This window comes from Nicotiana sylvestris, chromosome 10 (assembly GCF_000393655.2).
Source record: "Nicotiana sylvestris chromosome 10, ASM39365v2, whole genome shotgun sequence".
NCBI lineage: Eukaryota > Viridiplantae > Streptophyta > Magnoliopsida > Solanales > Solanaceae > Nicotiana > Nicotiana sylvestris.
Window position 1 is genome coordinate 13,832,960 of NC_091066.1, and position 27,637 is coordinate 13,860,596.

General features: G+C 39.7%; 1 non-coding gene and 1 pseudogene across 1 annotated transcript; both read right to left on the reverse strand.

Annotated features, from left to right (window-relative positions):
- Positions 1 to 2,158: 2,158 nt before the first annotated feature.
- Positions 2,159 to 2,240, reverse strand: TRNAS-AGA (transfer RNA serine (anticodon AGA)). The gene has a single exon. It is a non-coding gene; the product is annotated as a tRNA-Ser (tRNA).
- Positions 2,241 to 3,370: 1,130 nt separating this feature from the next.
- On the reverse strand, positions 3,371 to 26,287 carry LOC104226197 (auxin-responsive protein IAA13-like; annotated as a pseudogene).
- Between the last annotated feature and the right edge of the window lie 1,350 nt (positions 26,288 to 27,637).

The window sequence follows — 27,637 nt, forward strand, 5'->3', positions numbered from 1 at the left end:
TTTCTCATGTTTGCAGTTGAGGCATTTGACTCTTCAAAGATGTTTCGTACATCCTCCACCTGGAACTAAGTCACATTTTCCTTTGAATTTCTTGGAGTCCGTTGCTCAAGCATTTGGTGCTGGAACAGCCATTTTGTTAAATGGACCTTGGGCGTAACTCAACCCCAAAAGCTAGCTCAAGAGGTGAGGATTGCCCAAGTCCATATGAGGAGACCACCCATCCCTTCATTGTCGATGTGAGACTCAACACCCCCTCTCACGCCCAGGACTAAACATCTGGAGCGTGGACAATTATGGGGGCCCAACATCGAAAAATCGGGATGGGTCTTCCTCTGATACCATGTTAAATGGACCTTGGCCCTAACTCAACCCCAAAAGCTAGCTCAAGAGGTGAGGATTGCCAAGTCCGTATAAGGAAACCACTCATCCCCTTCATTGTCGATGTGGGACTCAACAAGTTCAAACCACATTGAAATTGATGCTCCCTGGCTGAGGTCATTTGTTTTCTCAGACAATGTACATACACTTCATCTAAAAAATGTTCCTCTTCTTGCAAAAGTTTCTTTTCACTTCACACCATCTTCTGGGAGGCAGGAAATCACGTGCTTGCCAAGCTTTTTGAGTATGTTCCTGCTCTTGAGAATCTCCACTAGAAATACTGTATGTTTCGGGTAACTGTTGTTTCACAACATCATTGTAATGCGTTTTGGGCTTATGAGTCATCCTGATTTTTTTATTGTAGAAGCATGTCAAGTACCAAGAAGGCTTTCCTCTGCTCTGAACTGTCTTAAACATCTGTACATGAATTTAGTGTGCCTGGATGAATTACATGAGCTTCGAGGTGCTCTTTGCTTGATAAGAAGCTCCCCATATTTATAAGATATTGAAAATTGAGGTTCTTAATGAAGTTTTTCTCACTCCTTTTTTTGATGTTATTCTGATTTAATTGCTTTATTATTTTCATGTATGTTGCTCGGACTCTCTGAAATGTTGCCGGTGTGTGTTGGATCCTCCAAAAGTAACTGCATTTTTGGAGGATCCGACACGGGTGCGGCATCATTTTGGAGAGTCAGCGCAACATAGATTTTCATACTCAAAGGATTTTCAATTTAACTTGAAGATTTTTCTTAATCTTTCTCAGGAGTCTCAACGTTTTCCGCCTGGTGAATCAGATAAATTGCTTAATCCAGCAACCAGGGATTATGTTGATCAAACTCCTGCAAGCTTCTCAGATGTGACATTGAATCACCTGATGGCAGTTAAGCTTCAACGTATAGCTGGAACAAGGCCGGAAATGCAGCTGATCAAGCTTCTATTGGCCATCCAGCACCGATCAGAACGAGAATCGACCCCTATGCAATGTCAGAAATAAAATCTCTCAAAGTACTGGGGAAGATAAAAAAATTTCAGTGGATTAATGTTGGGCATGGGAACAACAAGTATTTCTTTGCTTGTATGAAAGCTAGAGCTAGCTCAACCAATATCTCTATCTTAGGATATGCTGGTAGAGTGCTGCAGAAACAGATAAAATACTTCAATTCTACAAAGGGCTCTTAGGTTCTTCTGCAGAAAGGTTATACTTGAGCATCATGAGGCAGCCACCTAGTCTTACAATACAGCAGAAAAGGGATATATGTTGTGAGGTTTCGTACGAGGAGATTAAAAATGCTTTATTTGTTATTGATGATAATATGGCACCAGGGATTGATGGTTTCAGTGCATTTTTTTTTTCATGAAAGCCTGGGAGATTGTCAAAGAGGATATTTGCAATGCAGTGCAGGAATTCTTTAACGAGAACAAATGCAAGACCTGTGAACAACACTGTAGTTACTCTGGTTCCAAAGAATACAGATCCAGAAAATGTGACCGACTTTAGACTTTTTTTTGTTCAACAAGCTCTTATAAAGAAACAGTCCGAATGACATAAGATCATTAACCAAATATTTAAAAAAATGTTAACTCCCTAAATAAGCTTACAAAAGTTCTGTTAATATACTTAGATGTAGCATAATTTATGTGCTCAATTTTTTGGAAAATATATTAGCCATTTTTTTTTTGAAATAAGAATATATATGTACCATTTAAAACTTCTCCAATAGAATCTGTAAAATGCAAGTCAAAATACCAAGTAAAAAAAATATGTAATAAAGCAGCCAAACGTGGTCGGCAGGATTCGAACCTGCGCGGGCAAAGCCCACATGATTTCTAGTCATGCCCGATAACCACTCCGGCACGACCACTTGGTACTACAAAATTACTTCATATTATATATATTTTCTGTTTATAATACCACAACAACAACCCAACCTATTCCCACAAGTGGGGAGGGTAGGATGTATTTGTTGATTTGGTTTCCCAATCTTTGCATTTTTAACATTCAGAGTACATTAGTTCCTCTATTCAAGTGTTTTCCTTCTTTTTGTTGTTGGATATCTCGTTCATTACATCTTCTTTTTGTTTTACAATCCTTTAGTAAGTTACAGTCAAATTAAATTCGAAAAGGTCAACCTTTGTTGAAGTTCTACCCTTCTATGAATATTAGGAAGGAGAGATTATTCCAATTTCGAAACAAGGACTTTGGCATAGAATGGGCGAAATCTCGGGCTCGAGTACGCACTATTCTAGTTCTCTCGCAGAAGAGAAATCAAAAGTAACTCATTCCATGAAGTTATCGCGATTCGCACGCATTTATATGTCTTATAAAGATCTGTAGTACAATGCCAAAGGTCTTGTTATATATCTTTGAGTTTAAATTGTTCTATCTTAAGTGAAATTGAGATTGTAATTATTATTTTTGATTGGAGGATAATCATTTCTAATTTGGTTAGTCCGATGTTGAATAAGGTCGTCGACGACAAGAGAAGGTTGCTCAAGTGGTAAACACCCTTCATCTCCTACTTTGAAATTGTACGTTCGGTCTTGCCCGGAGAATGTAATATTCGTGTATATCCTCGTGTAGAAGAAAGTTAGAACAAAAGAAAGACTACTGAAGATAATTTCACACTTTCTATATCAGAAAATTCCAGGCTGGCTGATTTGGAAAGGCTCGAGAAACTGGACCAAAAGATTGAGAAACTTGAAAAGTATTTGATTAAGAAAATCGTTCAATTACAATTCAAGATTGGTGCAAAAGATCCGAAATTTGTACTTGAAATGGATGTAACTAGTAACTAGTCGTATTTAAGTATAGAAATTGGACTTACTGGTCTAATATTTAAATATTGAAAATGGCTTTGTCTTCATAATTTGACCTAGGAAAATAGACAAAACAAGAACTTAGCATATGATCTAGTGAAGTAAGTATGTGTTAAGCTGGGTAAAGTTCATAATTTTTTGTTTAAAAGAAAAATCATTAAAATTTCAATAAATTTTAAAATTTGAACTCATAAAGATAAAAGTGCAATGTATTAGGAGTAACAACATAAAGATTGAACTCATCAAGTTTAACTTCTGACTCAACCTGTACGAAAGATAAAAGAGCATTTCCATATATACATTATGAGACAAAAAAGTTCAATTAAGCACGGATTCGTGTATCAACTATAAGAGGGATTTCAAGAACTACCCTCAACGAGGCTTACATTAAAAAAAGAAGCTAATTTAGACAGAAAAATGGGTACAAAACAAAATTTGCAACCATAGAAAAGTATCAAATTAAAATGTCTAGACAATGAATAGATTGGTTTTGTTTTGTGTCTCTCCATTGTTTTATCCGATTCTTCTTCTACATACCAACTCCATTGGCTTCATTATTCTTAGCCTTTCCACAGTGCTGAGAAACATCCTAGAAGACAATGCAAAAAAATATGTAAGAACCAATGAGGAGAATGGAATTGCATAATTTCCATGCTTTTGTATGACAAGATTTTAACTAACTATAGAGCACTAAGGACAGCTATGCGCACAAAGCATCTTGCGTCTATGCAGGGTCCAGAAAAGGATCGAACTCCTAGGATCGTTACAGGCAGTCTACGTTCCCTAATGCAAGCATTAATGGCTAGGTCACACGAAAATAATTTTACCGTTATTCTAAAGCTCCCCTTCAAAGTACGATAATTATAAAGAGAATTTCTTAACCCCATGGAACATCTCCCACAAGCATCCAATCTCCATCTTTATCCTCATATGTAAGAACAAACTCGGATGATCCATCCAAAAGCTTATAGGACTTTGTCAATTCTTCCTTTTCTTTATGACCTATTTAAAATAGCACAAATGCAATTGAGCATTATACAATCACTAATAAGAACAATCACACTAACATACAATTAACTCGTCGATAGGGATTTAACTAATTAATCATATACATGCTCGCACTATAGAGAATTTTGTCACTATCAAGTAATACTTTTTTTTTGGTAATAACGGTGAAATTACCATTAACAGTCAAAACATACACCTAAAGAGCACCTAATAACTATATCCACACCTTCAAGTAATATATTTTAATTATATTTTAGATAAGCTGATAGTGCAAAAATAATTTTGCAATACAAACTCTCTTAATCCCAAACTAATTAAGGCAACATGATTTTAAAGCGAATGTAATAATTTAACTAAAGGTAGTCTGGTGCACAAAGCATCCATCATTCACGCAGGATTCAGAGAAGGGTCGCACCCCATAGGGTGTAATATAGACAACCTACTCTAATGCAAGTATTAATAATTGTTTTCGAGGTTATAACCCATAATCTATATGTCACATGTAGTAACGTAGATAACTTTACCATTGTTCCAAGGCTAGCTCCCATTTAAATATAGTAGTTTAACTAATGGAAACATAGTTTACAAGAAGAATTCATACTTTTGATTGATTTGAAGAACATTTCCTCCAAAGTTTTGGCTAAGGTTTTATAGCAAGAATGAGCATTCAAATCCACCATTCTTGTAATTGGCAATCCATCCATATTCACCTACGCAAACCCTAGTTGTCCTCTTTCTTTGACAGTAGCAACATCATTCTTGGTATTTTCATGATTTTTCTTTTTCTTGGAATTCTCATGATTTTTCTTTTGAAACTTGGAATTCTCTTCCTTTTCGTTTCCAGCAACTACATTTTCTTGTTCAACATTTGTAACCTTTGATTGGTTAACCAAACTGTTCATCCTGTAAGTTCTTACTGGTGGCCATCCCACAACCTGACTGCTTCAAAAATGCAAATGTGTCAATTATATATACTCCTCTCCACCCATCAAGTATTATATGTACTCTATTTTTATTAACGGTTCTAACTTAAAAGCTAACATGTCAAAAGGGGAAAGAGAGACAAGATGTTCAACGTACTCCCTCCGTTCACTTTTATTTGTCAAGTATTCTAAAAATAAATTTTTATTTTTACTTGTCACTTTTCGTATATCAAGAGAAAAATAATTTATTTTTCCTGTTTTATCCTTAGTATTAATTACTAATATATTCCAAATTATTTTCTAAATTCATTAAGACTATACCACAATTAATATGAGTATCATGGTAAATTATACACTTTATTTATTGTTTCTTAAGGGACGTCCAAAGCTCAAAGTGGACAAGTAAAAGTGAACGGAGAGAGTATTTACCAAATTAATTTATATATATGAAAAAAATATCTCGTTATATATGTATTTAACCAAAAAATAGAATATGTTATTGATAGAATAGTCTAATAAACACCTTTACTTGTCCCGTTTTGTTATCATGGTTATTATACTCCACGGGATTTTAACCAAATTAAATACTAGTAGTTGTTAAAACACACTGCTTTAAGTTGAATATGAAAGTATTTACTCGTTATGGAAACTCTAGGTATCAAAGTGTGGACTTCAAGTTGGCCACGCAATAACAACCTCTAACTCCCCAAATCATTACAACAGGAGGAGGTGTTGCCTATCAACTTACCTTGTCAAGAGGTGACAGAAGCTCAACAAAAAGTTTAGTCTAAATCTACTTAAACAACCTAAAAATGTCCCTAGCAACCACAGTATTCCCCACCACCCACACATCAAATCAAGAAAAGAAGAAAAATAATTAAAAATAAAAACCTGAAAGTTGAAAGTGAATATAGAGTAGGCAGCTAACCTTAAGGGAAGAATGGACCAATAAATATAATTGCTAAGTGACAGAAATGAAACTATGCATAAAGTACAAAACCTTTGGCCTATTTTTGTAAGTATTATGGCAAATATAATGGTAGAATATTATCTTATGTCAGAATAACGAGCAAAAGAGATTCTTTAGCAAATAGTATATAGTATAATCAAGCTCAGTTTCATCAGAATAAGATGAAGACTCTGAAGTACACGTGTCCATTTTTGACACACTTGAACTTGTATCTTCACCAACTAGTAAACCAAGGGTTGTTTCCATGAGAAGGGGTTCAAGATTGTTATAAGAAACAGTTCAATAAAGGGATCGGATGAGAATATAATGAAGTGATGTTGGGAGAGAATAAGAGAACTAGAGAAGTAAAGGTGAAAGGAGAAGAGAGAATGTATAGAGGGTTTAACGTAGCTTAAAAAGCAGGCCGAAGTTGAGAAGCAGAGTCAATATTTGAAATTTATGAGTTCGGAAATCTAATATGCTTCGAGTTATTGGGTTCCGACAAATATTATTGGATTCGGATGAATATATCTAGTAAGTATTGTTTAAATTTTATATTTGTATTAAAAAACTTATTATATATTCATAAATATTTCTGCCATTAAACAATAGCAGACAAGATCTCCTACTGATGGTTATGTCTTCCATTGAGCCAATAACAATGGCAGACAAGAACAGATCAATTCTGTCTCTTCAAGTTTCATTTACATTCGTTTCCACTTCAGTTTGATTTATATGGCCATGTGTTTGACTTTACTAGAAAGTGTTTTTCCATGTCCCCGGATTTCAGGGGCGGATGTTGCCTTTGGGTTATGTGTTTAAGTAGGCGTTTGGACATGAATTCCAAAAAAAATTTAAAATTTGAAATTTCACTAAAATTTGAATTGATGATGAAGTAGTGTTTGGTTATAATTTTTGCAAAATATTTGGATGTCTTTGTTTTCAAAATCATGAAACATGATTTATATCCCACAACTTATAAAAAATATCAAAACTACCCCAATTTGATTATCCTACTTGAAATAACAAATCAAACATGTTATTGTTTAACTGTTATCATATTCTGCTTTAGTGCCATACAGAGAGATGCAAAGTCAATATCACATTTTCTAACATAGTCAGCTTTCCACTGCTATTACCACTGTTACCAAACATGTAGGTTAATAATTGATGGGGTCATTTTATAAATTTTAAAAGTATAGGGTAAATTTGTAAACTTAAAAACTAGCAAATTCTCATTTTCAAGTGAAATTGGAAAAATTGGGAGGATTTTGATAACCAAACATTGTTTTCAAAACAAAATTTGGAAAAAAGGAAAAATTTTGTATATCCAAACGGGCTCTAAATATATTCATAATTTTCAACATAGAGTATAAATTTATTTGTGAAAATCTATTAAAATTTCAATAAGTATTAGGTTGAACCTATAATTTTAACAGTATAATGAGTTTGATAAATAATTAAATTTATTTTTTTGTAAAATAATTCCATATCTTGCAAATATCTTGTCCAACATCAACAATGTAATTTTTTTTATACTTGCAGGTCGCCTAAAAAGTATATACAATTAATCCTTCACAAAATATAAGATTTCTATTCTTGAAAATAATAAGATAAATTTCTTGCTATAATAGATAAAGATGACTTAATAACGTAAAAACTTTAAATCATATGTAGATATTAGTTAAACTCTTTAATTATTCGACTCCTATTAAGTAAACTACTCTACTAGTCTACTATCCAAACCATATAAGATTGGAGTTTTTTCTTCTTCTACTTTACCTTACATCATAAACTTTTAGTGAAAATTTTCATGTTTAATTATATTTAAACAAAAAATATGGATTCCTTTTGATCCTTTTAGTCATATTTGTTAAAGATGAAAATTAATTGTTAAAACAAATTTCACGAGGTTTTTCCAAACTTCAATTTTAAGTATTTTATTACTTCTTAAATTCCACTCAAATATTATCGAACGACCGCTAAAAGCTCGAGACGAGAAAGATAAAAGCATGTCGCATCAAAGAAACAAGCAGACACAAGTCACAGGATTCGTAAAATGTCAAATGTCACGTAATTCGACAAGTCAAGCAGCTGACCAGGAAAGTACATTTTCACTTTAATTCTTTTGTCCTTTTTATATTTAATCTATATCTATATCAATATTATTATAAAGTGAAAAGCGTTAAAAGTTAAATTACATATGTCTTTAATAATTAAATATTCTACTTAAAAAATAAATAAAAAGAAAAGGGTGCTATAATAGTTTTAAGAAGTGTCTTTTCTTAAAGAGCTGTGCCCTTTCATTTGGGAAAGGGTCAAATACGGTTAAGGGAATCTAATCTTCATATCCGAAAAATAAAAGACCCAAAATCCCATTCCTCAAATCAGATTATTTAATATGGAGTATTTAGTGAATTGGTATCTTCTTCACTGTTTTAATTTTGATTGTTATTGAGCATTTATGTTGGTAATTTAATAGAAATGTTATAAGACGTGAAAAAAAGATTATGGGTTATTTTACTTTGCTAACACTTGAGGGGGAAAATCTCCATACCCCGATCAAGTGCATGAAAAAGGACTTGGATTCTAATGTGCTACATACATTTTTCATCCTTTAATTGAACTTATTCATTTTTCTCATTTGTATTATTTTCAAGTGAATATTTAATTTAGTGAGAAATTACTATATCCAATGTGACATCATGGTGTAATAATTTAATTGATTGTTGGTGTTAGATTAATTTAACAACGATTGCTCTCTGAACTCTTAATTTACAATCTATGTTTACCTTTCTTATATAAGTGTAGTTATTCACTGGCGGTATTTTAAATGCAAAAATAATAATTAATTTGAGATGTGATGTAAGGCATTGCATTTATATATGGTAAAACATGATTTGCTCGGAATTAATATCTAACACTTGCTGCTCTTAGAGTGCCATGTTCATAATAATTATGATTTATTTTGTCTATTTATTGGTTGTTGAGTTTCTTTTTAATATAGAAAGGTATTAAAAAGAGGGTGAGTGAGAAATGGAGGGAAATGAAAATTTTGAGTAAAATTTTAAGTTTCCCTCTTCTTTTAATGAGACATTGTCCCTCATTGGTAGAGGAAAAGAAGTTTTGTGGGTTTATATACAGATGCACTTCATGTAGCTCTTAAAGAGTTAAGAAGAAGACAAACCTCGCGCCGTCGTCGTTGCTCGCTCGGCTTCGGCTACGGCTTCGGACCAAATTTATTTGTTAATAGTAAATATTAACGTAATAATATCCGTGTTTGTAACGGATATGTTCCAATCCATGCATTTGTGCGTCTCCCACCATTGCCAAATGCTTGCTCCATAATAGCAAGTGATTACTGTCACACCTCCTTTTTGCGCGCCCCGCCCCGAAGGGTAAAATGCGCGAGGGAGTTTTTCCAATTTAAGTGACAATATTCGAAATGAGATTATTTATTTAATTCAGAGTCGCCACTTGGGAAAGGTTTGGCTTTTGGTGTCCCAAGTCACCGGTTTATCTTGAATCCCAAATCGAGGAAATTTTCGACTTTTCCAAATGAAGTCTGCGAACCAGAAATTCTAAGTAAGGAATTCTGTTGACCCGAGGGAAGGTGTTAGGCACCCTCGAATCCCGTGGTTCTAGCACGGTCGCTTAAATTGTTATAATGGCTAAATATCTGATTTAAATACATGTTGTGACTTATGTGCTTTTATTAAGTTTAAACCGCTTTTATTATTATCATTTATTTTTATAGAATTGCAACGTCGTGAAAATGCATCTCGAACCACGTCACAATCAATGCACCCGTGGTCGTCGACACATTTTGACTCCGTTGAGATTCGGATTTGGGTCACATCAATGTGCACCCGTGTTTAAGAAGGTTAAATTATTAAAAGTGCGCCTAGAGCAGCTAGCGTATTGTTATTTTAGGAAGGCCGCAAAATTCGCTAAACGGCTTTTCCCGAATTCTAAGCATTTTAATATATACATTTAGAGGGCCCCGCAGCTTGTGCATTTTTGTTTGTCGAGGCTCGTCTTATTTTTATTTAAAAGGATAAACCTACAGTGACTACATTTCTATTATGTTCGTCTCTAATAAAATGAAAGAAGGAGAAATACACGCTAATTACATGCTTGACCAACTTCGGATTCTTATTTGATTATCTGATTTTATGAGGCGTGAATTGTTTTGTGCCTTATTTCATAGATGAACATGTTGTTCAATTGCTAGAGGAGATTAATGTACAAGATTAATAAAACTGCTAAAGCCTATGTTAAATGTTCTTCAAACCCGAATTTGAAACTTACTTATTTAAACCAGGTCAGTAGAATTAACTATCGGAAACTGCTACTAATAGGGTTTGAACGTGGTCATGCGAACTGCCTAACGAGATCCGATAAAACTACATTATACCTGGCAAGGTTAAGGCATTCTGCTCTATACATGCAAAATATAGCCGAAAGGTTAAAGCATTCTGCTCTATACATACAAAATATGGCCGAAAGGAAGTCTAATTATCTGTGTGCCAAACACTCATGCATTCCTTATCATACAAACCACCAAATAGCTGAAATCACAATTTTAAAACAAACTAAGCTTCAATTAAGTACAGGCTACCTGATGTGTTTCTTTATTGAGTTACAAACTAAACAAGTTACACAAATCTAATAACATTCATAAAAAACTGTAACTGCATCAACGAATGATTAAACTCTCGCCTATTTTTATTTCATGCTTTCATCAGATGCGAAGTTCTAGTATGTACCTGGATGTTGGATAGAACAGAAGAAGAAGGGAGGTCAGTAGAGCAATAGAAGCAATACCAAACAGCAGTAGTAACAGCAGGTAACAAATAGAACAAATCCCAGTGCAAGATGCAGCTAGAGCCGATGGAAAAAATGGCAGAATGACAGCAATAACCAGTAGTATGGAATCAGAATTCAGGCAGAACAAATCCAAAAATGAACTAATGCTACACACAACCAGTAACCTCAGTCAGGACTCGGAAAAAATCAGTGTGGAGCTGACAAGTCCAGACCGGTGAAAATCAAGACAACAATGGAAATGCAGTTCCTATTTTCTGTGTTATGCCTCTCTCAATGTGTATCTGTATATCCCCTCTATTTCTCTCTTCTTTTCAAAATTCAGTCCCCAAAATCAATCCCCCAATGTGTATGCCTTACTTCTCTTACCTCTCTATGTATTTCTTTTTGACAAACCCAGAAGAATCCAGTCTCCTTTTGTCTCCTTTTTTTTTCCAGTCCCCTTTTCTAATGGAAATTCCCTCCTCTTATAAGCCCAGCCTCAATCCTTTACAGCCTCTAGACAAATCAGAACCCCTCCCATGTGGTATGTGGTTTTTCCACTCAACTATTTAAAATAAGACCCCTACCATGATATTCCCTGACAGACATATCTCTGAATGGGCTTATTATTTCTAAATTAAAACAGGGTATAGGCAGCAGGGGTGTGTTCTGACAACACCTGTTGACAAGCTTATTTTAATCCTAAAGGCCCTAAATGCATATGCTGTGCACAAATGCACATGACAACAATTCAGATTGCAACTAAACAAACCAAATCCTGTTATATTTCTGATTCAAATCAACAACTATAAGTAGCTAAACTCAATCCCTAATTGATTCAGACAATGCTTAACAGAAGCAGATCAATTTGTTATTGTTCAAACAGCTGAAACTAATCGACGACATATGTCGACTCGACTATACTAATCATAACATGTACAATCGAAAACCATGATCAGAAATCTAACAGTACTAACAAAGGGGTTCAGATTGCAATGTCAAAACAGAGATTAACTTGGGGATTGACTACTCAAACAATTTCAATTCAATCGATTAGGCAGTTTACATACACACACATTATCGGTGAATGAGGAAACATTTGACCAAATACAGAGGTCCAGGCAAGGTGAGCAAAAACAGTTGGTAAAATTCAAAACACAAATTAAACAAGACGTTTGGTCATATGAACAGACCTTTAACAAACACACGAAATGAAATAAAGAAAAGCAAACGAACTTACCTTAAAATCTTTGAAAGAAAAAATCAGAAAAATCAGCTCGTGTTTGAACGGACCCTTCTTAGGGTTGAACGGACTTTAATCGAAGTGTTCTCAGCTGAGAATACTTCGATTAAGGTCCATTAGACCCTAATCACTTTAGCTCAAATGGACACAGGCCAGGCTTGGGGTTTCTAGGGTTCATAGATGGTAGATTTGGGATTTGGGTTTCCATGGTTAGATTCGGACCAAACCAAGCATGGTTTGGTCACGAGGGAGGTTCGGGGACTGTCTGGTGCGAAGCTGGGGTACATCGGTGACAGTCGAGGTTATGCTCGAGTCTTCAAATGAAGATTCGAGACGATGGGGGAAGGTTCGAGATCAGTGGTTTGCAGATCTATGTTCAGGGTGTCAAAGTGGCCTAGGGTGTTAAGGTGGAGGTGACCGGCGTCCATGCCGCCGGGATTAATGGTGAAGGGAAAGGGGGCGGCTAGGGTTCCAAGGGGTCTGTGGTGAGGACGATGGAAGGTAGGGGGTGTTTGGATGGGGCGTGGGGTATGATTGTAGGCTTATATAGTTAGTGGGTGAATGGATCTCGGCCGTCGGATGAGACAAGATGAAGGTCCAGGATCCTTCAGCTAGTGGGAAACGGTGTCGTTTCAAGTGCAAAGGGTTGGGGTCGGTCCGGGGTTGAACGGGTCGGGTCCAAACAAACGGGTAAGTGTGTGTGATATCGGCCGTTGGATCAATTTGGTTTGACGGCCCAGATCAATCAATATCGAAACTACGTCGTTTGGATGCCCCTAAGGTCAGCTGGTTTGGACCGGGCAAAACACAGGTTTTAGGCTTGATTTGGTTCAGTTTTGGGCCTGTTTTGTTTTAACTTGGACTGGCCTGGTCCGAAAATCCTTCTCCTTTTTTTTAATTTCTTAAATTAATTTGCCAAATAATACTATATAAAACATTGAACAACAATTATCACACAATTAACATTTAACTATACTAAACACTTAATGACAAAATACAATGAAAGATGCACACATTTTATTTTTCTTTTAATAAACGGATTACGGTTCACACGACATATATATATATATATATATTTTTTTTATTTTTGTTTGAATAAAATAACCACGGGCAAGATCACAAATAACTAGCAAAAATGCCATGTAAAAATCCAGAAAATGTACAGCAAGACCAATTGCTATTATTTTGTTTCTTTTGGAGTGATTGTCGCGTAAAACAAAAATCACGTGCTCACAGCTGCCCCTCTTTGTTCGGAAACACGAAGAGTTTTCGTGCAAAGATAAAGTGAGCGGATATGAGCGATTTTTGCCTATTGGACTACTCCGTGTGAAGCATGTTTTGAAAGATCTGACCGAATCTTTGCTTCAAAGATTTCCTACATATCCTGGGCTAAACAGGAATCAGGTCAATGTAGTTCGGGAAGCTTTGGTAGCTGGGACTACCATGGGACTGCAATTCTTGCCGTTACTGCTGTTGCTGTTGTCACCGTTGCTTTACTGACCGCCTTATTACAACCAAAGAAAAATTGAAACTGAACTAAATACTTATATGCATGTCAACTGCTAGTTACAACATTCCTATCTATGATTCTTTTGCGACTTGATCTTGGGTCTTAGCTGATTTTGCTTGGAGACTTCGATCCGAATCTTGATGCTTGCGAGTTGTAGGTGCTTGTTTAATCTCTGGGATACTGAGTGAGACGCGACTGGCAGAGTTCGGGACCTTAATCAAATCTTGGAGCGATCAGCCTTCCATTTTCTCCGGTATCTCGAGACATCTTCTTTTTGTCTTTTTCTTCTTTGATTCTGAGTTGAGACTCATCTCGTGGGTCGTTTCGATCCGTGTGGCTCGAGGTTAGACCTGCGGGAAAAAACAAACGAACGAAATATTCTGCCCGAGTTTCACTAGGAAAAATTTCGTGAGTTATTTGCCAGGAAGTTCATAGAATTGATGAAGGAATTTGGAAAATTTCAGTTTCCAAAATGCCAATTCCGGGATTGGATCCACGGTACGGCCACAAGATATGAGTGCTCAGTTTAGGGTTGGAGCCCTAAGGCTGGCGGGATGGAAATAGTTCAATTTAGGGTTGGAGCCCTAATGCCGACTAGCTGGGGAGAAGTTCAGTTTAGAGTTGAAACTCTAATGCTGACCAACTGGGGAAAAGTTCAGTTTAGGGTTGAGACCCTAATACTGACTGAAGGAAAAAAGTTCCGTTTAGGGTTTAAAACCCTAACGCTGACTGAATGGAAAAGTTCAGTTTAGGGTTTAAAACCCTAATGCTGATTAAAGGAAAAAGTTCAGTTTAGGGTTTAAAACACTAATGCTAATTAAAGGATAAAGTTCAGTTTAGGGTTTAAAACCCTAATGCTGATTAAAGGAAAAAGTTCAGTTTAGGGTTTAAAACTCAAATGCTGACTGAATGGAAAAAGTTCAGTTTAGGGTTTAAAACTCTAATGCTGACTGAATGGAAAAGTTCAGTTTAGGGTTTAAAACCCTAATGCTGATTAAAGAAAAAAGTTCAGCTTAGGGTTTAAAACCCTAGTGCTGACTAAATGGAAAAATTCAGTTTAGGGTTTAAAACCCTAATGCTGATTAAAGGAAAAAGTTCAGTTTAGGGTTTAAAACCCTAATACTGACTGAATGGAAAAAGTTCAGTTTAGGGTTTAAAACCCTAATGCTGACTGAATGGAAAAAGTTCAGTTTAGGGTTTAAAACCCTAATGCTGACTAAAGGAAAGTGTTCAGTTTAGGGTTTAAAACCCTAATGCTGATTAAAGGAAAAAGTTCAGTTTAGGGTTTAAAACCCTAATGCTAACTGAATGGAAAAGTTCAGTTTAGGGTTTAAAACCCTAATGCTGACTGAATGGAAAAAGTTCAGTTTAGGGTTTAAAACCCTAATGCCGACTAAAGGAAAGCGTTCAGTTTAGGGTTTAAAACCCTAATGCTGATTAAAGGAAAAAGTTCAGTTTAGGGTTTAAAACCCTAATGCTGACTGAGTGGAAAAGTTCAGTTTAGGGTTTAAAACCCTAATACTGACTGAATGGGAAAAGTTCAGTTTAGGGTTTAAAACTCTAATGCTGACTGAATGGAAAAGTTCAATTTAGGGTTTAAAACCCTAATGCTGACTGAATGGAAAAGTTCAGTTTAGGGTTTAAAACCCTAATGCTGGTTTAAAACCCTAATGCTGACTGAATGGAAAAAGTTCAGTTTAGGGTTTAAAACCCTAATGCTGACTGAATGGAAAAAGTTCAGTTTAGGGTTTAAAACCCTAATGCCGACTAAAGGAAAGAGTTCAGTTTAGGGTTTAAAACCCTAATACTGACTAAAGGAAAAAGTTCAGTTTAGGGTTTAAAACCCTAATGCTGACTGAATGGAAAAGTTCAGTTTAGGGTTTAAAACCCTAATGCTGACTGAATGGAAAAGTTCAGTTTAGGGTTTAAAACCCTAATGCTGACTGAATGGAAAAGTTCAGTTTAGGGTTTAAAACCCTAATGCTGACTGAATGGGAAAAGTTCAGTTTAGGGTTTAAAACCCTAATGCTGACTGAATGGAAAAGTTCACTTTAGGGTTTAAAACCCTAATACTGACTGAATGGAAAAGTTCAGTTTAGGGTTTAAAACCCTAATGCTGACTGAATGGAAAAAGTTCAGTTTAGGATTTAAAACCCTAATGCTGATTAAAGGAAAAAGTTCAGTTTAGGGTTTAAAACCCTAATGCTGACTGGATGGAAAAGTTCAGTTTAGGGTTTAAAACCCTAATGCTGACTGAATGAGAAAAGTTCAGTTTAGGGTTTAAAACCCTAATGCTGACTGAATGGAAAAGTTCAGTTTAGGGTTTAAAACCCTAATGCTGACTGAATGGGAAAAGTTCAGTTTAGGGTTTAAAACCCTAATGCTGACTGAATGGAAAAGTTCAGTTTAGGGTTTAAAACCCTAATGCCGACTAAAGGAAAGAGTTCAGTTTAGGGTTTAAAACCCTAATACTGATTAAAGGAAAAAGTTCAGTTTAGGGTTTAAAACCCTAATGCTGACTGAATGGAAAAGTTCAGTTTAGGGTTTAAAACCCTAATGCTGACTGAATGGAAAAGTTCAGTTTAGGGTTTAAAACCCTAATGCTGATTAAAGGAAAAAGTTCAGTTTAGGCTTTAAAACCCTAATGCTGACTGAATGGAAAAATTCAGTTTAGGGTTTAAAACCCTAATGCTGACTGAATGGGGACAAAGTTCGAGGATACCAACTGACCTTTTTTTTTGAATTTTCTTGTTTTAGTAGAAGATAAAAGGGAATCTCTTGGAAACTTACCTTTCGAGTGAATTCCTTATTGCCAAACTGTTTCTTGTACTCATGTACCTTCTTCGTTGGGTGACACCTGCTTCTTGCACGGTTGTCTTGGATTATACCTGTTTCAACTTCTCGAACAAAGAACAATTGTTAGTTCGGAAATGGCGGTTGGTTCGGTGACCTTGATTGTTCCCATTGCTTTGTTGCGTCCTTATTTCTGTTGAGAAATCCTGCCATTGATTGGATTCAAATAGCGAAACCCTTTTGGACTGCTCAGGCTTGTATTTCCAAATTTCGTGATGATTTGCCTTGTGATGCTCCCCTTTTTGTGTCCCGTTTTGCTTGGGGATTCTCAATGGGGATTTTATTGGGGATACTCTATGGGAATTTGTACAAAGGGAAACTCTGTGGGGGAATATTTACGAAGTGGATTCTTTGTGTGGATTTTTGTACAACGGGAACATGCTGGGGATTTGTTTCAAAGCGGACTTTCCAGGATTTGTTGGGGTAAGCTCGCTGGGGAATTTTTACAAAGGGACTCGTTGGGGATTTGCTGGGGAAATCTTTTTTTTTTTATTTTTTTTTATTATTAACAAAGGGAAGACCTTGTGGGGATCTCTACAAGAGAGAAAATCTGTGTGGATTTCGTTGGGGCAGACTCTTTGGGGAATATTTACGTAGTGGATTCTTTGTGCGGATTTGTACAAAGGGAAACCCTGTGGGGATTTGTACGAGGCGGACTTGCTGGGGAAATTTCTCTCTTTCCTCTTTACTTCGAACGCAGTCAAACATCATGATTCATCAGGTTTGGACAAACGTACCAACGAAACGAGGTGTTTTCCTTCATGAAACGGAATTCCGTGAAACCAAACCTGCCACCTGTCCTTTCCGGTATATCTGGAACTTGGGGTTAAACGTGAAAGGGATTCGAAGAAAAACAAAGGAAGGAGAAAGCAAATTTCAGAAAAGGAGTGTCCCTTCCGGGACGAGAAAGACTTATCTGAGGAAGGCAATGCTGGCTTTAAATGGACATGACATGCTCTTTGGACTGGACGCCTGACCTTCAATGAACTTGCGTTTCCCCAAACCAAAACGGATCTGTGATTCCAAACCGGTGGAACTTTGCCGAGACCTCCTTGGGTGGAGTCATTCTTTCGGCCAACAGCGCCCTTTGCGGGTTTTCGCTGGCTGACCTCTCTCATTTCTCTTCCTATCATCGCTTGATAGCACTCTTTGCGAGTTTTTACTAAACAAGCTCTCTCATTTTGGTTTCTCTACTCCCGTCGCCTCGCGGTGCCTGAAGGTTTTCACCGACGAGACTCTCTCATTTTGTCTCTCTCAGTTTAGAGTGTGCCGGCCTCCATTCGTGACGCTTCTTGGCTTCTCGCTATCTTTGGTAATTGATCTGAAGGCTTGTGCTTGATAAAGAGAGGTAGATGATACTAACTTCTAAACCACTTGACGTGCCCCGGTTTCAATTTCAGGGTAAATGGGATTTTATTGTTGGTGTGACTGAACCTCAGGGAGAGGCTGCCTACGTATCCTTTCAGAATCAAGTCAAACGAAGTTGAGGCCTCAATCAATGTTTTTTTTTCCAATGTAACTGGCTCAAGGCTCGTAGAGAGAGTTGATAGTGGGAATAAAACCTTCGGTATTTCAAATATGTCAGGACCGCTGGGGTGTCATTCAGACGTAGTATCTCTTGACTGCATCTGCATTTACTGTTGTTTCGGGGTCATTTCCTTCAATATCACCTAGGTACAATGCTCCTCTCGGCAACATCTTCCTGATGATGTATGGGCCTTTCCAATTTGGAGCAAATTTCCCTTTTGCTTCCTCGTGATGTGGCAGAATACGCCTCAGTACCAGCTGACCTACTTCGAAATTCCTGGGTAGGACTTTCTTGTTGTAAGCTCGGGCCATTCTTCGTTGGTACAACTGTCCGTGACAAACCGCAGCCATTCGCTTTTCATCGATCAAAGTCAATTGCTCTAATCGAGTCTTGACCTACTCGCTGTCTTCGATTCCTGCTTCGACAATGGTTCGAAGCGAAGGAATTTCTACTTCCGCTGGTATCACAGCCTCGGTCCCATAAACCAAAAGATAAGGAGTTGCTCCTACTGACGTGCGTACTGTAGTGCGATACCCCAACAATGCAAATGGTAACTGCTCATGCCACTGTTGGGAACTTTGGATCGTTTTCCTCAAAATCTTCTTGATGTTTTTGTTCGCCGCTTCTACAGCGCCATTGGCCTTTGGCCGATAAGGAGTAGAATTCCTATGCGTTATTTTGAATTGCTCGCATACATCTCCCATCAAGTGACTGTTCAAGTTTGCTGCGTTATCTGTAATGATAGTCGCAGGAATACCGAAACGACAAGATAAGATTTGAGTGTACAAAATCCACTACAGCTTTTTTAGTGACCGACTTGAGAGTGACAGCCTCTACCCATTTTGTGAAGTAGTCGATGGCAACCAGTATAAATCTGTGTCCATTTGAAGCCTTTGGCTCGATTGGTCCAATGACGTCCATGCCCCAGGCGACAAATGGCCAAGGTGCAGACATGGGATGCAGTTCCGTGGGAGGTGCATGAATCAAATCACCGTGCACCTGACACTGATGACACCTTCGAACGAAGCTAAATCAGTCCTTTTCCATGGTCATCCAGTAATAACCTTCTCGAAGGATTTTCTTCACTAAGACATACCCGTTCATGTGAGGTCCGCACACACCTGCGTGTACTTCGTGCATGATCTTTCTCGCCTCTTCGGCGTCGACACATCTTAGTAGGTTGAGGTCCGGGGTCCTCTTGTACAACAATTCACTACTCAGAAAGAAACCACTTGCATGCCGCCTAATGGTTCTCTTTTGATCTCCAGTAGCATGCTCAGGGTATTCTTGCGTTTCAGGAACCTCTTGATGTCATGGTACCAAGGCTGCGTATTTGATCCCGCCTCGATTACATTGCAGTAACCGTGTCTTTCCCTGATTTGGATTTCCAAAGGATCGACGTGGGCGTTGCCCGGGTAGGGTAGCATTGAAGCTAGAGTAGCAAGTGCATCCGCCAATTCATTGTGACACCTCAGGATATACCTGAACTCTATTGATTTAAAACGCTTGCCGAGGTCCTCCACGTGCTGTCGGTAAGGGATAAGTTTGACATCCCGAGTTTCCCATTCACCTTGGGCTTGCCGGATAATAAGGTCAGAATCTCCCATAATCAGTAAGTCTTCGACATCCTGATCGATCGCCATATGCATGCCCATAATGCAGGCTTCATACTCAGCCGTATTGTTTGTGCAAAAGAAACGCAATCTAGCTGTGGCGGGATAATGCTGACCAGAAGGCGAAATCAAAATTGCCCCGATCCCTACACCTTTGGCATTCGCGGCTCCATCAAAGAACATCTTCCAAACATGAGCGTCCTCCGAGTCCAATTCTACGGTGTTTACTTCTTCATCTGGAAAGTAGGTACTCAATGGCTGGTATTCCTCATCGACCGGATTTTCGGCCAAGTGATCTGCTAGCGCCTGGGCTTTCATTGTCGTGCGAGTAACATAGACTATGTCGAATTCAGTAAGCAAGATTTGCCACTTAACCAGTCTTCCAGTAGGCATTGGTTTCTGAAATATATACTTCAAAGGATCCAACCTGCTTATAAGGAAGGTAGTGTGAGCTTGAAGATAATGTCTCAGTTTTTGAGCAACCCATGTCAAAGCGCAACACGTTCTTTCCAACAGAGTATACTTGGCCTCGTAGCCGGTGAATTTCTTGCTCAAATAGTAGATCGCTTGTTCTTTATTTCCGGTTATGTCATGTTGCCCGAGGACGCAACCGAAAGAGTTTTCCAAGACTGTCAGATACAAGAACAACGGTCTTCCTGGCTCTGGAGGGACCAAAACTGGGGGATTCGAAAGGTATTCTTTGACTTTATCAAAGGCTTCTTGACACTCAGTTGTCCATTTGATCGCCGCATCTTTCCTTAACAGCTTGAATATGGGCTCACACGTGCTTGTCAGCTGGGCAATAAATCGACTGATGTAGTTCAACCTGCCCAACAAACTCATCACGTCTTTCTTCGTTCTCGGGGGAGGTAAATCTCTGATAGATTTTATCTTAGTTGGATCTAGTTCGATACCTCTCCTGCTTACGATGAAGCCCAAAAGTTTGCCCGACGGAACTCCGAAAGCACATTTGGCTGGGTTCAGCTTCAAGTCATACTTCCTTAGTCTCTCGAAGAACTTCCTCAAGTCTTGGATGTGATTATCCTGCATCCTGGACTTGACTATCACGTCGTCCACGTACACCTCTATTTCCTGATGCATCATGTCATGAAAAATGGCAGTCATGGCCCTCATGTAAGTAGCCCCAGCATTCTTCAAACCAAATGGCATGACCCGATAACAGTAGGTGCCCCAAGGCGTGGTGAAGGCAGTTTTCTCGGCGTCCTCTTCATCCATCAATACCTGATGATACCCAGCGTAACAATCTACGAAAGACTGTATCTCGTGTTTGGCGCAATTATCAACGAGGATGTGGATGTTGGGCAGTGGGAAATTATCTTTGGGACTTGCTCTATTCAAATCTCGGTAATCTACACATACCCGAGTTTTCCCGTCCTTTTTTGGTACTAGAACCACATTTGCCAACCACGTTGTATACTGGACTACCCGAATCACTCCCATTTTCAGTTGTTTGGTGATCTCCTCTTTAATCTTGTCACTGACCTCAGTTTTGAACTTTCGTTGCTTTTGTTGAACTGGAGGACAATCAGGATGAATCGGCAATTTATGAACCACTAGATCAATACCTAGTCCCGGCATGTCATCATATGACCAAGCAAACACGTCTTTAAATTCAAAAAGAAGTTGAATTATCGCATCTCGCATTTTCTTGTCCGTGTGAATGCTTATTTTGGTCTCCCGGATTTCTTCAGGAGTTCCTAAATTAACCGGTTCAGTGTCATTCAGATTTGGCTTAGGTTTATTCTCAAAATGTTCCAATTCTCGGTTTATTTCCCTAAAAGCTTCTTCTTCATCATATTCCGGTTCTGGGTTCATTAATTCACAGTTAAATAGCTCGTTGTGATCTGGGCGTGAAGTCCGCAAGCATGTCATACTTAAAGCCGCATTATTATAACTGAAAGGAAAGATAAAAGGAAAAATAACAAAAATCAGAACAAAAGAAAAAATGGGGAAGCAAATGACGATTTTTTTTCATTTTCTTTGGGAAGTTGGACGACAACAATGTTTACAACTTAGGAATTCAAAACAACAATTGAAAGGAAGAAAACGTTTAAGTTATGTCCTGGAGATAACTTGTGACACAGGAAAGGTGGCAGGACAGGTCTACCCGGACTTCCGTCTAGTCGGGAATGGCGTGGCCTCCCAGTTTCGAAGTTTGGCATTCGGCCCCACGTACAGCATCTCAGCGGTGCTTGTGCCTTCACCTGGTTGAACCATGTGAGTCTCGTAGAGCATTTCTCTCATTGCCCCACATATCTCCTCGATTTCCTCAGCCGTGAAGACCTCATCGTCTTCTTCTTCGGTGTACCTTGGCCTGATGAAAGTTTCATATAAATCCGGCAATGGTCGAGGTAACTTCCAACCCTCATTTTTCCTTTTCTTTGCCCACTCTTCATCTCCTGGAGTGGGTTTGAAACCTAGTCCAAATGGTTTCTTGGCGGTTGGCAAGGTGATGGGTTTTGTTATTACCTGCAGGGTTCGTCCAAGCCCTTTCCCTGGCCTGAACCCGTGCCGGATCATCTCTTTGGCTACCATAACCGAGGCGTTATACAAGAAAGGCTGGGGGCAAGGTATTCCCTCTTCATGCTGCTCTGCTAGTACAATCTCGAAAGCTTGATAGACCGTGTGTTCGCTCCCTTCTCTTGGTTCAAGATATGGGATGGATGGGTCCCGATAAATAGCATGCTCGTCTTCTCCATGGACCACGATCTCTCGGTCTTCGTACTCAAACTTCACCATCTGGTGAAGAGTGGAAGGCACAGCTCCTGCCACATGGATCCAAGGTCTGCCGAGGAGAAAATTGTAGGATGTATCCATGTCGAGCACCTGGAAGGTTACTTCAAACTCGACTGGTCCTATGACCAACAACAGGTCTATCTCCCCCATGGTATCTCTCTTGATGCCGTCGAAAGCCCTTACGCAGACATTATTGGGTTGGATTCTTCCGGTCCCAATTTCCATTCTTTGTAGCATGGAGAGCGGGCAAATGTCAACACCTGAACCCCCATCCAACATTACCCGCTTGACATAGTAGTCCTCGCATTTAACTGTTAGATGCAAGGCCTTGTTGTGTGCCGCTCCTTCTGGGGGTAAATCGTTCTTGCTGAAAGAGATTTGGTTAACGACGAAGAATCTTTCTGTCATTCGCTCCAGTTGTTCAACTGAGGTTTCTGCTGGTACGTATGCTTCATTCAAGGTCTTGAGTAAGATCTTTTGATGCTCGGTTGACTTCATCAACAATGATAGCATGGACACTTGCTCGGGGCACTTGCGCAGTTGATCTATCACTTCGTAATCCGGCATTTTCATTTGTTGGAAGAACACTTCCGCTTCTTCAACGCTTACAGGCTTCTTTGGTGGGAAGCGCCTTTGTGTGGCGTTGTTCAGCTCTTGGGTATTTGAATACCTTCCAATGAAAGTATTTTCTGGAAGTTCTCCCATGACCTCTTTACCTTTGTACATTACCAAAGTCCTTTGATAATTCCACGGCACTGTGGACGGGTTGGTCATCGGCTTTTGTGGCACGCGTCCGATAACCACTGGCTCATTTAGCCGAGGTGGTTGAATCGTCCCCCGGACCACATAGGCCCCTTTTGGCACGTACATAGGTTTTGCCTTTTTGATCCCGAAGCTCTGCGGCTTCTCTGCTCGACCTCGTGGTATGTAAAGAACTCCATCCTTTACCGGTACTACTTTCTTCTCCACCTTCTTTTCAGGCTCGCTCTTTACAGCATTGGCCTCCTCCCCCTTTTCTGGTTTCTGGTCTGTCTCAGGCCTTTTCCTCGTGTCGACAATGGCGATTATAGCCTTCAAAGCAGGGTCGAATTCGTTGTCTTCGCAAATCATTCCGATCAACGACCCGTTATTATGAGCAGGTAATGGGTTGTTAGTCACATTTGGGACCTCCTCGTCCCTTAGCACTATTTTCCCTTGCTCTATTAAATTCTCGACCACTCATTTCAATGACCAGCAGTCATTTGTATCGTGCCCCTCGGCCCCTGAATGATAGGCGCATCTGACTCCAGCTTTGTAAGAAGGTGACGTCGGGTTTTGCCTTGTTGGAGGGACTGGTTGCAGGAAGCCCAACTGGACTAGCTTCGGGAACAAAGTAGAGTATGGTTCACCGATGGGCGTGAAAGTCCGCCTCCTAGGTGGCTCCTGAGGGCGGAAGTTATTTTGCGGAGGTTGCGAGTTATAGTGGTTGCGGTAATGAGGCTGATTTCTGGGAGGTGGAGCTTGGCCTCGGTTGGCTTGTTGCGGCGGATGGACATAAGGCTGGGCATTCATGACCATATAGGGTTGATGAGCATATGCCAGATTTGAGTGGGGGTAATAGTGTTGTGGGGTTCTTTCCGGAAAACGGGGCCTGGGATTACGATATTCCCTTGCTTCTGAGGCTGCCATGGCCGCTTCTTCCTTTTTATTCCCTCTTGCCATTCCTCCGGACCCGCTTTGGACGGCTTGGGAAGTCGCCCTTATGGCTGCTTGACTCAAAATCCTACCCGTTTTCAGACCATTCTCCACCATCTCTCCAATCTTAATCGCTTCTGCAAACGGCTTTCCCATGGCTGACATCATGTTTTGGAAATAGTCAGACTCTTGAGCCTGGAGAAAGGTAGTGACCATTTCCACTTCATCCATGGGAGGCTTCACCCTCGACGCCTGCTCGCGCCACTTAATAGCATACTCTCTGAAGCTTTCTGAAGGTTTCTTTTTCAAGTTCGACAGAGAATTTCGGTCTGGTGCGATGTCGATGTTATACTGGAATTGTCTCACAAAATCTCTAGCGAGATCATCCCAGACATGCCATCGGGACATGTCCTGGTCCATGTACCATTCCGAGGCTATTCCTACCAGACTTTCCCCGAAATATGCCATTAGCAATTCCTCTTTTCCGCCGGCTCCCCTTAATTGGTTGCAATATTTCTTTAGGTGAGCAATGGGGTCACCGTGCCCGTCGTACTTCTCAAACTTTGGGGTCTTAAAACCCACTGGTAGGTGTACGTGAGGGAACATACATAGGTCGGCGTAAGAGACGCTTTTCTGTCCGCTCAAACCTTGCATATTCTTTAAACTCTGTTCAAGGCTTCTCATTCTTTTGGCCATCTCATTTTGTTCCGCAATTCTGGGGTTCTGATCCTGTCCAGGTGCAAGCTCGCACTGAGGCTGTGGAGGATTAGTGCTGGTGGCGAACCTAGTTAGTTCCATTGAGAAAGATGGGGCTTGGAATGTAAACGAGGACGAGTCAAAAGTCGGCTTGTATGCAGCAGGTTCTGCCGTGATCGGGCAAGGTGGTGCAGTGAAGATATTGGTGTTTACATCCGTCTTTGACATTCGAGGATGAGACTCAGAGGGCGATCCAGCAGAGAAGGCTGAAATGGCTGGTTTATCCGAATGGGGTAGCAGGATAACTTATGGGGACATTAGAAGTCCCGCTTGTCCTGGAGAATAACTCAGGGAATCCAGGGACGATGCTTGGTGGCTCTTTTCCATTATTCCAGTCATCAAGCATTTCCAGCATGCGAAGCCGCAAGATTCTATTTTCCTCCGCAGTTGCGGATTCGGGCGTGAGGACGGCCGAGATAGAACTTTCCTCGGAAACAGGGATTGTTGGCAACGGAACCTCTGAAGACATTACTACACTTCCTTTTGACCTTGTGAAGTAAGTGTGAGCACTGCTTCTCGACTTAACAACAGGTAGTTGAACACTCCTCTTTGACCTCGTGAAGTATGAGTGCGAGGCCAGACTTTCACCAAACCAACCGTCTTTTCCAAAAAAAAACCTGGAATGCTCAATGACAAATGAGCGGTTAATTCGAAACAAATAATAGATAGGCAACCTCACGTTGAGCATGATGCACCTATACAGTTAAGTGAATTCTACATGTTTGCGACGAAAGCATGCGTCATTCCGGCATTCTTTTTAGGCTTTTTTATTATTTTCCCTTTTTTTCAATTTTTCTCCTTGGTTAAACCGCAACCGGATCCGATGAGGATTGCCTACGTATCACGATGTCACGTGAATCAGATCATTACGTAGTTCAAAAACACAAATGAGTGTAAAAGAAGCAACCTTTTTATTGTTGAAACGGTCTATTACAAACTATATTTTGCAAAAGAAAGAGGAAACTTTGAAAATAAACCTAGACTCAAAATAGACTAAAAATCATCCTGATAGGAAAAACAGGCAGAAGATGCTAAGATACAGACTTGACTTATGAGTACATTATGGTTTTGAAAATTGGTGCCCGCGGGGCATCGTTCGGTCTCGCCGCGGTCCTAGGTGTGAGATCCCTCTCAAGTTGCTCCAGCTCATGCATGGTCTGCTTGACATAACCCATTACTGCCGGGAGGACGGTAACGCTGGTCATGTTCTCACATCGTAGACATCGTCTGGTGATGGCATGGGCAATGGCCTTGATCCCATCTCTGGTTTGCTTCTTCTCTATGAGTAGGCGTTTTATCTGATCGCTACACATCTTGAATACCTGAGCATCCTGTATATGCTGATTCTTCAGTCGCCGTACTTCTAACTTCATCTGGCTTAATATGTCATAACAGTATCTGTTCTCAATTTGGAAATCCTTGGCCTGATTAGCTGCCTTGATCTCAAGTGTAGCCATCTCTCTCTTCATTTTAACAATAGTTTTCTCGTGGTCGCCTTTCAATTGATTCAAGTATCGGCGATGCTTATCTGTTCTTGTATCCCACTGTGCCCTGAGCTCTGCTATGACGTTTTTAGATTTCTTTAAACCCTCTTGCCATTCCCTGACTTCACTTTTTAGCCTTTTTATCAACTGCTCGTCTGATCGACGCCTCGGCTGTTTATCCGCATCCATCCTCATCTGTTTGATCTGGACTCTGAGCATTTCGTTTTCCTGAATTAACCTGTTTTGCTCTCCCAGATCGGTAGCAACTTGCACGTTGTGTTCGTATTTCAAGCTTTCCACTTGTTGCTTTAACCTGCTGATTTCGGCACAATAGCCTCTTTCTTTTGCTAACCAATCCCACTGTCTTTGCGATGATTCGGCGAAATTCAGGATGTGGGGTCTCTTAGCCGGCCTTTCATGCTCAAGTTCCCTTCTATACCAGGCAAGGTAACCTGGTGCCGTCTCACCTTTGGCTCGATCCCGCACGCAAGTATCTGATTTCAAATATTGACACTCACTCCAGATTTGGCGAATTTTCGCTTCTGGAAACTGTCCGTCATGACTTATCTCAATTGTTTGAGCGCTAAGATCTTCCTCATGCGGTACTGTCTGGCATCTTCCGAGCTGTCTCAAAACTCGGCAGGGCGCGTAAGGTTGAATGCTCTTAAGCCCCATTAGTAAGAAATGAGTTCTAGTTGTTGGCATATATATGACTTCGTCAACAGGCAACCATCCCAGTGTCCACTGTATTTGGCTGGCAGTAAGAGCTTGAAAGAATAAGGTCCATGCCATAACTCCTTTGGGCAGACTGATCTCCTTGGTTCTCATGTAAAATTCTTCTACGCAAGTTTCCTCCGAGGAACCATGGCTCAAGAGCTCGGAACGATGGCAAAGGTGTTCAGTCATCCACATTTGTAGCAGCAAATTACAACCTTCGAAGAAATTTCCCCCGGCTTTGCAGGCTGTGAGAGCTCGAAAGATATCAGATACTATCATAGGCGCGAGAGCGCTATTGTTTTGAGTGAGCAAAGTACTGACTACCCCAGATATTTTCAGATCAATATTCCCGTCTTTCCTCAGAAATATCAGAAGGCCCAAAAACATCATCATGAAAGCTACCCGTCTGTGCTTGTCCCACTTCTGACGAATACCTTTGCTACACAATTTGTTGATCGGATTGTTGAATCCTCCTTCATGACCGTACCTGTCATATATGAAGCATGGAGTACAAAAACCGGCAGCCAGATCCGGGTTGTGGACCGTCCCGGGTATCTTTAGTGAATCTAAGAACCGATGCACTGTGACGACCCTTGGGGCGACCAGGTATCTATGCTT